The sequence below is a fragment of the Chlamydotis macqueenii genome, chromosome 1, assembly GCF_036417535.1.
Source record: "Chlamydotis macqueenii isolate bChlMac1 chromosome 1, bChlMac1.mat, whole genome shotgun sequence".
Lineage (NCBI taxonomy): Eukaryota > Metazoa > Chordata > Aves > Otidiformes > Otididae > Chlamydotis > Chlamydotis macqueenii.
This window is the reverse complement of record NC_141556.1, coordinates 55,244,429-55,256,091: the sequence shown is the minus strand read 5'-3', so window position 1 is coordinate 55,256,091 and position 11,663 is coordinate 55,244,429.

Genomic DNA, 11,663 nt, shown 5'->3' with positions numbered 1-11,663 from the left:
ATGTTGTTGTGGAGTGCTGCCATTTGGGGAGGGCAGCCTTACACTTGGGCAGAAAGCCAGTCTCCATCAGAGCCTAGCTGGGGGGTGCCAGGCCTGGGCAGGGTCCCTGGGTGCTGCTGTTTGGGAGAGGAGGGATTGCGGTGGCCAAGGCACCAGCCTGCACCCTCAGGTTGGGGCTATGCTGCCAGAACATGGCAGGCTGGACCTCCTGCTCTCTATCTCCCCTCTCCAAACCTCCTCCGTGGCTGGGGCGCAGGTGGCTGGCTGGAATGCTGGAGGGTTAGGCTGTTCGCAGTCCCTAAAAGGAAAAGATTATTTTGTGTTTACGCCGCCTTTTGAGTTCTGAGGGGGCATCAAAACAACAATGGACCTGGCGAAAACCTGTGCAGGCACGGCACGGCCATGTATTTGCTCACCACGGCTCACGGAGGGGCACATCGCTGCCCACCTGCCCGGAGTCACTGGGGTCTTGAGGCCTCAGGGGTACGTGCGTGACAGGCAGGGCCGCCCACGGGGAAAGGGAGGCGTTTGAAACCCTTTTGCCTTTCCCTCCCCGGTTAATCCTCGCCTCAGTTATCGACACCCAGCCGCGAAGAAACGCCCGGTGGCTGACGGGCGGGCAGCAGGGAGGCGGGCACAGCCCTCAGGCCAGCTCGCCCAGCTCGGCCGCGCTCCGTGCAGCCCCAGCGGGGATCCCGCAGCCGCCGGGAAGCCAACACCGGCCCCACGCCGCGGGCAGCCCCAAATGGCGGCTGGGCCTTCCCGCCGCCGCCGCCAGGTGGCGCTATGGCAGCGCGCACCGCACCCACCGGCCCGGGCCTGGGCGAGCGGCGGCGGCAGCGCCCCGGGCCTCGCCGGCGCCGGCCTCCTCTGCGCCCCCCGGCCTCTCCCCACCCTCCCGGCCTCCTCTGCCGAGCCTGGTCTCCGCCGCCCGCCTCAGGGCCCCAGGGTCTTGCCTCATCCCAACACCACGGGAGCCGGCCTCCCCCCTCCGGCCAGCTCCTCCTGGTCCCTCCAGTAAACCAGGCAGTGGGGGGAGAACAGCGCGGATCAGCTGAGGAGCTTGGGTAGGACACAGTCATGGCCTAGGAGTAACCTCTAAGAGATGTGAGACTGGAGGAGCCTTAATCCTCCTGCTGAGGGACCTGCTGTCCTCTGGCAGCTCTCCACAGCCTCCTGAACTGACCCCACCGCAGGTCTGAGCCAGGCTCCCACTTCAGGACAGCTCTGCCTGGGGCTCTGCCCTGCTGCACCCAGCACCGAGGAGGACTGGGAGCGGGCAAAACCAGCTGAGGTCACAAGGCTGAAAACCTGACCATGGTGATGTGGTCACATATGGGCTCCATGCCACATAGAAGCCTAGGCCTGGGGCTTTGACTCCTGTCTTTCAGACCTGCATACAGCATAGCGAGCCCAGACACGTAGGGACCATCGAGGGAACGTCCTGACCACCTCATCCTGAAGTCCCCACTTCATCCTGAAGTCCCCCTCCTCACTTCCCATGGCAAAGCTCCACAGAAGCCTAAAGATACGAACACAGCGTAGGGAGCGAGTGGCACAGAGCCAAGGTGTCTCTAGTGTCCCTGAGCTACTGCAACAGGGGAAACGCAGCCAAGGTGCCCCAGAAGGGCACTGCTTCCCGCAGCGAACAACAGCTCCAGCTGCCCAGGTTGCCCCAGCACACCAAGCCCGAGGGAAATGCCTTCCCGGCCCTAGAGCTGGCTTTGTCTTGAGCCTGTGAGCAAGGCAAACCAACACACCCAAAGCATGACTAAGAGCAGCAGGAGTGGCCCCGTTCCTCCTCCCTGCCTCACCCCAACCTGTGGCTAGCCCTGGCCAGAGAGGTTGCAAAGACAAAGGAAACAAAAGAATTTCCTAAAAACCCAGAAGGAAAAGAGGTGACCTCTTCCTTACCTCTTCAAAGATCTGGGAGGACCCTGAAGCAGAAGATTAATAACACGTAACCTAAAGAGGATGCACCCCACTGAGGTTTCAGCTCTGATTGCAAACTTTATTTCAGATGTGTATGGCTCACTGCAGGCTCCCTCCTCTCCTGTGTGCAATGACTACCAGCCAGCTGAATCTCTTACCAAATTAGGCTGCTTCTGCCCACCTTCCAGCCTGCCAGGCTGTCGCAGAAGTTTATACCTTGGCTGGCTAGGGACTTCTTTCTAATTTTAAGTCTAAATGTATTTGCAATCCAGATGATCTTCTAGGAGAACCACTTAGACTTTTGCCCTAGCATTTATTTATGATCCAGTCTCCCCTCAGCCTCTCCTGTTTTAGATTAAACAAGCTGCACACTCACAATGGCTGCTCACAAGCCTGCTCTATACCTGCTGCAGGTCAGCTCCATCCTTCCTGAGGAGGGATGTTGTGCTAGTTTTGGCTGGGACAGTTTATTTTCTTCATAGTAGCTCATATGGGGCTATGTTTTGGTTTTATGCTGAAAACAGCATTGATAACACAAGGATGTTTTTGTTATTCCTGAGCGTTGCTTACACAGAGTCAAGGCTTTTTCTGCCTCACACACCACCCCACCAACAAGTAGGCTGGGGGTGCACAAGAAGCTGGGAGGGGACACAGCTGGGACAGCTGACCCCAACTGACCAAAGGGATATTCCACACCGTATGATGTCATGCTCAGCATATAAAGCTGGGGGAAGAAGAACAAAGAAGAGGGACGTTCAGAGGGATGTTGTTTTTTCTTCCCAAGTAACCATTATGCACGGTGGAGCCCTGCTTTCCTGGAGATGGCTGGACACCTGCCTGCTGATGGGAAGCAGTGAATGAATTTCCTGGTTTGCTTTGCTTGTGCACACCACTTTTGCTTTACCTATTGAACTGTCTTATCTCAATCCACGAGTTTTCTCACTCTTACTCTTCTGATTGTCTCCCCCCAGCAGGGGGGAGTGAGCAAGCGGCTGTGTGGTGCATAGTTGCTGGCTGGGGTTAAACCACAACAGATTTCTAGACCAGCATCTGCAATGCCAGGTGAAGTGGCACCTCATACTGGTTAGTCTCTCCAGACAATTCTTTGCTGGCCAAAGCCTTGAACAGAGTATTTTTATTCAGAGCCAAAGTGGCAGCACGTGGGCAGTGTCCATTCACTGCCTGTCTTCTTCCTTCGCGCCGGCTTGAGGGGCGCCTGTCTTGCAGCACTCTGGGGCAAAACACTGCTGATTTTGACAACTCTCCTTTCCCTGCTGGGGAAGAGAGACTGACACTGTCTCTCTCTTAGCCAGCTCCTCACCTGCCTTGCCTCTCCCACAATGTCTCTGTGCTGGCAGCGCTCAGTGGGAGACGAGATGTTACGTAGTCCCCTGCTCCAGACCATCTGTCTCTTGCCCTCGCTCTGAGGGACGGAGTTGTGCTGCGGTATCACGTTTCCGCATGAAAAGATAGGGTTTGTTTTTTTCCCCCTCAAGATCCCTTCCGCTCTGTTCCGAGGAATTGCGATAACCCTGCGGCTCGAGGAGGAGGGAATGACCTTTCTAAAGTTACAGGGAGAGGCTGGGGGGAGGAAAAGGGCACTGCGGGTCCCACCGGTGAGGAGGGCCATGAGAGGTGAAGGAGAAGATGGCAGGAAACAGTTGGTGGGCAAGGAGGGCTGGAAGAGGATGTGTTCCCCAGGTACCACCAGCCCCGAGCTGTGTGTCCCTCTGTGGCAGTACCTTCCTCAGGAGCAGCTGGGCAGAGCCTGGCAGTGCCAGTGTCTGGACATCCACACAGCCTGGCTGGGGCTGTGGGGACGAGCTGGAGAAGGAGGGAGGGAGGGGAGATTTAAAAATAGTCCCCGTCTCATCTTTGCAGCTGTCATTCACCGTGCGTAAGCGAGCCCGAGGCCTTCCCGCTCCCGTACACGCTGTGCCTTACATAACGGGAGGCACAGGGGCATTGCTTCGGGCCGGGAACAGGCAGGGACGTGACATTTACGCTGCCTCGCTAAAGCCAATGAGCAGCTCCCGGGTGCCTGGGCCCTGGAAACAGCCTCCAGGACTGGGAAAAGCAGCTCCTGTGGCTGGCAGGGGCAACCCGGCTGCAGCCATGGGCTGGGGAGAAGGCGAGGGAGAGTGGGGTGCAACCCAAAGACGAAGGCTGGCCCCTCATTTCGGGCTGCTGGCAGAAAGCAGGCAGGAGCTGCCAAATTGTTGTGGTGCTTCTGGGGCAAACAGCTGTGGGAAGGAACTGGGGGCTCTGGGGAGGGCTGGGGGTACACCCCCGTAGGTCTGTTTGCCAGAAGGAATGTGGCTGCAGGCGGTGGGAGGAGGAGGAGAGGTGCAGAGATGGTACTGGGAAGTGGGGGAGGAAAGGGGGTGCAGAGCAGCTCTGGGGATCTGGGAGAGAAGGAGAGGGGCAGGCGGTGCAGGGAGGGACAGCGCGGAGGGGAGCTGGTGGGGGAGTGGATGGGGAGCATTTTAGAGGGATGCAGGGACCAGTTGGGGCTGGAGAAATGGAGGATAATTTGAGTGCCTGAGGGAAAGATGAAGGTCCATCGGAGCCGTAAGGACTGCCCATCCTCATCTGCCACCTCAGTGCTACAGGTCAAACACTGTAAAGGGCAAAAGAGCGCTCCATGTCCCCGCCACGTCGGCCACGCTTGGGCTTGGGCACTTCTCCCATGTGCCTTTTCCCTACCTCCCTGAGCCACACCAGCTCCAAAAACTGCCGACTCAGGGAAATTCCAGAGACAAGGGGCTGCACGTGTGGCAGCAGGTCAGGAGGACAGAGCTGGGCAGCAGTGGGGAGGCTGCAGCTCTGCGCCTGCGAGCCTCAGCCTCCCAGCCTACTTCATCTAGCAACACTTCCACCCCTCCCACCTTCTGGCCAGGAACTGAGCCATATGTCTGCTCGCTGTAGGATCCTCTCTTCTTCCAAAGATCACTGGCTTTCCTGCTTTATATGCCAGCAGCCAGACTGCCTTGGGCAAGGCATGAGTCACCGTGGTGCGGTTATTTAAAGTGTGTCTTCTCAGCGCTTGCCACGTGCCTCTGCTGTGCAGGAAAGCGCAGTTGGACCCCAGAGCTTACACGCTGAGGGCTGGATGCCGAAAGAATCGCTGAGCCCTGGTCAGCTTCTTCAGGACTGAAGGGAAACCTCAGCGTTTCTCAGCAGCTCCCCGTCAGTGGGTAGAAAAACACAGCTCAGCTCAGGCTTAAACAATGCCAAGCTCTTTCCACAACCACAAACCAACCCTGCTTCACAAGAGGTGACCCTGTTGTTGCCCGGGGGCTTGGCAGGCCGGGGGCTGGTTTGGCAGCCACTCGCTGCACGGGAGGCATGGCCTGGAGCTGCTGGGATGACGCTGGGGTGATGCTTGGGTTTTCCTGGTGCTGGAGAGGAGCTGGAGTCCAACTCTGAAACTTCAGGCAGCTACAGACTTCTGACAACTGTTGGGGAAATGGATGTCTTACCTAGTAAATATTTATGGCATATTCTAACTGCTCCCTGCTGTTTTCCATTAGGACTGACATCCCAGAGCAATGAGTAAGTCCCAGTGTATGTCCTTCCTGGCTCTGCATCACTCAGCTGGACCCGCTGCGAGGCCACTGGCCTGTGAATGAGTCCAGGCTCGGGGAAGCTCCTTCCTCCCCTGCGTCCCGCTGGCACCGACCGAGGTCCCGGGCACACCCTACGCTTAGGCTGAGCCTCGCCACAGCCACCCCGTCCTGCCCCGCTGAGGAGAGGCAGCAGCAACCACCAGCCCTTCGCCTCGTGCCCTGGCAGGAGGTTTGAGGGATTGCTGCCGGCCAAGCTGAGGGGAGGCCGGGCATTTCTAGCGTACTGAAAAAGGAGGCACCACTGGTGAGCGTGACGTCTGCATTGGCAGTCAGCGGTGAGGAGCTGAAAGAGCAGAGCAGAGTTTTGCGGGGGGACCATGTGCAGGCCAGCTGGATGGAAGATCTCAGCTGTGTTTCCTCACAAAAGGGATTTTCTCTGACCCAGAGCAAGGGAAGAGCCTGAGATGTCCCAATCTGGGGCAGCAAAAGCGCAGGGCTTCTCTCAGTCATTGCAGGGCACTGAGCTGCCAGGATGCGTCCACAACTTTCCCTCCTTCAGATCAGGTTCCTCGGGGCTGAAACAGCTCTTCCCCAGGGCCTCGTTGCTTCTCCTGCCTCTTGCGCGGGCCTGGCCCCGCATTAACCGCTCAGGGAGCATCTTTTCACAGGGGTGCGACGCCTCCTGGAGCCCACACAGGATCACTTTTCTCTCCTGTAATGTACATCATTCAGCTTCAAAGCATCGCAGAAGGTATCAGGGAGGGTATTTGTGCTAATTGCTCATTAAGTATTTCCAGAAAAAGCCAGGCTCATCTTTTCCGAGACAGCAACAGCAGGAGAGAAATGTGCCTGCTATGGGAGCTGTTGCCCTCTCCAGGCCCAGCTCCTTCCTGCCTTCCTTTTCTGGGCTGTTGTCTCCCTTTGTGTTACTCTTTGATTTCCCCTCCTTCCATCTCCTTCGCTTTCGAGGCTTAGTTTTTCTCTTGGCTAGACTTTGATCTTCACATTTCTTTTGCTCCATCCTCTTCCTTGTCCTTTTCCCTCTCCCCCACAACTGTCTCATCTCTCTCGCCCTTCATTCGCCAGTCAGTGGTGGCCACGAGCCAAAGCAGTGCCGGAGCTGTCAATAAAAGATCCCTTCAACTCCCACAAACCATACTACAGCCCCAAACACCACTTCTACCCGAGACCATGGGCTCCAAGCCCATCTGCAGCTCAAACCTGTCTCAGCTAAGCCCTCCTCCTACGCAGCTCTGCTAGGCTAGACCTCCACTACTTGTTGCTACAGCTGTAAAAGCAGGGACTGACACAGCAGGGGAGGGATTGTAGCTGCTAAAACAAGCGCTTCGTGCACCAGCTCTCTCATTAATCTACATCAGGCCCATAGACGCTGATGTTTATTGCCTGTCTTCTCTCTGCTGCCTGAAGTCCATGAGCCGCAGGCCCCCGCACACCTTGGGACCTTCACCGCAGTGATGGGACACGCTCGGAGGGGCTGTGTAGAGTCCACTTTGAGCCTGGCCTGACCCCCAGCTCTCTTGGGTCTCTCCCTTCACTACGAAGTTGTTTCTTCATCATCTTCAATAGAGGATCTGGAGAAGACTCAGGACAGAGAGCAATCGTTGCAAAACGATATAGGGCATGAAGAAGTATTTACGTGAGGAACAGTAGGGCGTTGGGATTCTGCTACCCATTGATGACAGCGTTGTCCCAATCTTGAGCAAGGTTGAACTGAGCTATGATCAGGTTTACAAGCTGAGACATCTTGGGCATGCCAGGTTTTAGGCCAGAAAAAATTACTGTTGCTGGAAATGCCACTGACCACTTGGGAGCCAGGGTCGTGCTCTGTGGATGGCTCTGAACCGATGCCTGGGCTGGCTGGTGGGTAGCCTGGAGCCGCTTTTGGGTGGGATGACAACCTGGCACCTTGACGACAATGTCTGGTGAATTAAGTCCTATGGTATTTTTGTAATAGCAGAGCTGTGAATCGCAGTTTCCCAGCTAAATTGCACTTGAGTAATGCTCTCATGACTTGACTATCTCCCCAACATTTTAATTAGTCATTTCTGTCTTCCCTACACAGTATTAGTACAAAATTATTGTTATTAGTACAAAATGGCTACCCTGACACCCACTTCCACATAGCTCTTTTCAAGATGAGGCTGTATTTCAGTGGCAGTGGGTGGTCTTGAAGGTGTTTTTGGAGCCACTGAGGGGGAAAAAGCATCAACGTTGTGGACGCAGACCCAGGAGCAGAGCTTTCGACCCCTTTTCTTCACAGCCCACCTGGGGACCGACGGCTCAAGGCCCCATAATTCTCCCACTGAAGTCAACTCTGATACCGAATGTGAAGCAGAAGTAGGCCCCGAGGGAAGGACAGCAACGACAAGAGCTTTGGACAGAGAAGATTCAGAGGGTTTGTGTTCCCCGACTCCTGTGTGTGCGTAAGCAAGCAGAGCTGCATCTACTGCTTCACGGAGAGCTCCGCAGGAGCAGCGTGTACTTGTAGGTAACACAGCGTGGTGATCACAAAAACCTGCCTCCTTTCTGGCTGGAGCAATTAGCCCGTGCTCAATGTTTCCATTAGTAAGCAAACGGAATGATGGCATTAGGTCGTTCGACATAATCCTGTTTGCCTACAAAGAACATACAAACTCCTGCTTCCGTAAGCACAGCGGGAGTCAAACTGCATCAACAGCTTCTTTGCCCATAGCTCTTAAGCCTCTTTTTAACCAGTTCTTCAACCTGCTTGGAAAAATGTCCTTAAGCTCTTGCTGTGTGATGAGTCGCACGTTCTTTGCTGCGCTGCTCGTGCACTTCTACAGTTTTCACCGCCCCTCTTCAGCCTCTCATCCCTCCCAGCTCCCCTCCACAGCTTTGCTTCGGGGTCAGTAGTTCCCAAGTGCCTCAGGCCGTTCGTGGCAGACAGGCAGTGCAGGAGTTTGGTAAGGCAAAGCTGTCTTTCGTAAGACAATGACATTCATGCCCCTCTATCATCATATTGCATCAAACATGCATGGCGTGCCAATGCCCCATCGCCACCTCGCTTCTGATTAAACACCTCTGGGGTTTAATGAGTTTTCCTCCTGCCCTAAACCAGTGGTCATGGGTATGGTCACCCCAGTAATCCCAGGATAATTTAGAACATCCTGGGAGGGGTAGCAGAGCCAAATGTAACTGCAGCATCCTTCAAAGGCTGAAAGGTGTTTTGGAGACTTCCAGAAAGCAAGAATCCACCTCGCAAAACCCATCATCCCAGGCGGTCAGCAGAGACTGGTCTCAGCAAGCTGTTCAGAACGAGCTCCCCTCATCTGCAGCCAGGCTTCTGCAATCCTTGCATCTGCCACCTGCTCTGTCATTACCTCTTGGGCTGTGGCCAAAGACTGTGGCAACACCTGAGCTACTAATTGGGCTACTGCAGCAGTGCTAACAGAGCTGGGACACCTCTGCCAGCCCAGCCAACTGCTCCGAGATGCGCCAGCATGCAACCAGTGCTCTTGCTGGGCTTGAAAGCCCCCTGTGCTACAACGCTGCGATGAGCGCCCGCGGCTGCGTGCCACACAGATGTTTTTGTGAATCCTGTTTCACTGCGTGAAGGGCAGCCATTGCCAGCCAGGCAGGGCATGTGTGGGAAGCGGGGAAGTCCAGGAGGAGCTGCGGTGGAGGGAAAAAAAGAGATCAGGGCGATCAGAGGTGAATGGCACAGGGGGGATGGGTTCAGCAGGAGGCAAAGGTACTATGGGGGAGGGATATGGCTGGTGGCAGAACTGTCCCTTGCACCCCGCTGCTGGCTGATGTTTGCTCCCAGGACCAGGCCATAGCATTTAGGAAAAACAGAATCATAGAATCACAGAATAGTTTGGGTTGGAAGGGACATTTAAAGGGCATCTAGTCCGACCCCCGTGCAAGGAGCAGGGACATCTCCAACTAGACCAGGTTGCTTAGAACGCCGTCCAACCAGGCCTTGAATGTTTCCAGGGATGGGGCATCCACCACCTCTCTGGGCAACTTATTGTGCAGAGATAATTCATTGGAGCAAGGAAGATAGAGAGGTGAGGGAGAGGAGGCGTCTGGGGCTCTAGAGAAGGATGCTTCCCAAGTTCCACAGGTGGATGAACTCCCACTTGGGGAATATCAGCACCCATGGTGGCATTAGGTGTTCTCATAGCCAGAGAGCTGGGAAACCCTTCCACACTCTTGGGGTTTTCCTAGAGCCTCTGGCAGGAGGTGCATGTAACGGCAGACATTACAGAGAAGCAGTTGCATCCATTCACCTTCCTTTCTACTTTGCTTGAAGAGCATCCAGCAAGGGAGAGCAGCTCAGCTGCGTAAGTGTTTAACCCCTGAGGTCCAACCTGCTTTGCTTGGCAAGGTGTGAAGAGGCCAGCATTCACCCAGCACAAGTCAAAAATTTGACAGGGCAGGCTCCAGGCAAGAGTGAAGCCGGCTGTATCCCAGGACAGGAGGCTTTTGAGCGTCTGCGAGGTGGAGAGCCACGGCCCTGCCGCGTGCTTTGCCGGTGGCAGAGCCTGGAAAGCCAGCCACTGCCACTATAAGATGAGTATGATCCTGCCGAGTGACAATTACCTACAGGAAGAAATGTGGCTTCATCCAGGAGCGGCAGTTACTAATACCCCCCACCAACACCTTCAGGTGAAGAAGAGGGCAGCCAACATGGGAGGAGAGGAAGAGCTCGCCGTGTATTCGGCTGGCAGGGCAGCGGCACAGCCTGCAACGGAGACCCTTTTCTGTCTGCAGACCTTGCAGAGAGAGGGGGCAAAACTAAAGACAGCGAAGTAAATGGGGGGTCCCCTTGCTAATCAGAGTTGTATTCCCTTCCTCAACAGAGTTGTATCACAGAAAAATTCCTGAGGAGGGTTGGGTTTTTTGGTGAGACCACAGCCAGCTCCCTGTACTCAATTATGTTAAGGTCAAGCCTCCCTGGATAAAATCAGTGGGGTTTTTCAACCAGGCAAATACAGTGACCCCTCTCCTTTTACCTTCCAGCTAGGCCAAAAGGCACCTTCAGCCATTTGTGGGAAGCTTTGCCACTGAGGCGACACAAGCTTCTCCAGTGGGGTGCTGTGATCTTGCTTTTGTGGCTTCCTTCAAGGTAATGGGCAGCTGCCACCAGCTCTTCCTGCTCCTATGTAGGCAGAGCAGCTCTGGGACAGACGCTTGCACAACTTTGCTGGATGCTCCGGGTACGTTAAAGGAAGATGTCCAGCCCCAACCAGTTCTGGACTACGAAGCTCTACCGGCCAGGCAAGGGAAGGGTCAGCACGCAGTTACTAACACAGACCTCCACTTCCCAGTGATGCTTTGCAGATTGCTCTTGTGGTCCTCAGACGACCTTGTTCAACCAGTTCATCCTGCTTTCCAGGAAAGCTCAGTGACAGGGGGCAGAGAGCAACCTGCTGCTGCTGGAAGACCCAGAGGACCTCGCAGCAGCTCTTAGCAGTTGCTCCATGTGCTCAGAGGACTCAGGCAATACATACATATTTAAAAAAAATATACATCCCATGACATAAAACACTGGGGCTAAGGTTGGATGGACTCGGGTCCTTTTTTAGCATTTTGACTCCAAGATTAAAAATAAAGTCTCATCAGAATAAAATAATCTTTCTTAGCTGGCTTTGTATCGACCAGTTAGTCTCAAGTTTGAAGGACCAAGTGAGGTCTCTCTTGCATGGTATTACACACTTGATCTGCGCTGTGATTTAAAATCTGGAATATAGGGAAGTTTCGTTGCTTATGTTTCCAAAAATCAGCAATTTGTGGTTCCCTGTGCTGATGTGTTAGCACTTAGGCTGTAGGTTATAGCATTCAATGCTCTGTCCAACAGCGACTGCTTACGCAGCGAGACGGCTCTTCTCGGCAGCGCTGGGCACCTTCGGCTCTGCCTCGGAGCATCACAGCCCACCTGCGCCCTTCTGGGTTTATTTTGTGGGATCTTATTTTTGTCTGGGTTTGTCAAGCCCTTTCCCTTCCTTGGCGCATGGCTAGCAATGGCGTGGCTGTGAGGGACGAGCTGTGTCCTCCTCAGGCGTGTCTCCATCCCATCTCCCTGCATCCTCACCTTTCCCACTCAGAGCAGGTCCCGGCACTGGTGGGTTCAGCACCAGACGGCAGGGGAGACCGATGGGTGCCGGTCCCAGCGCT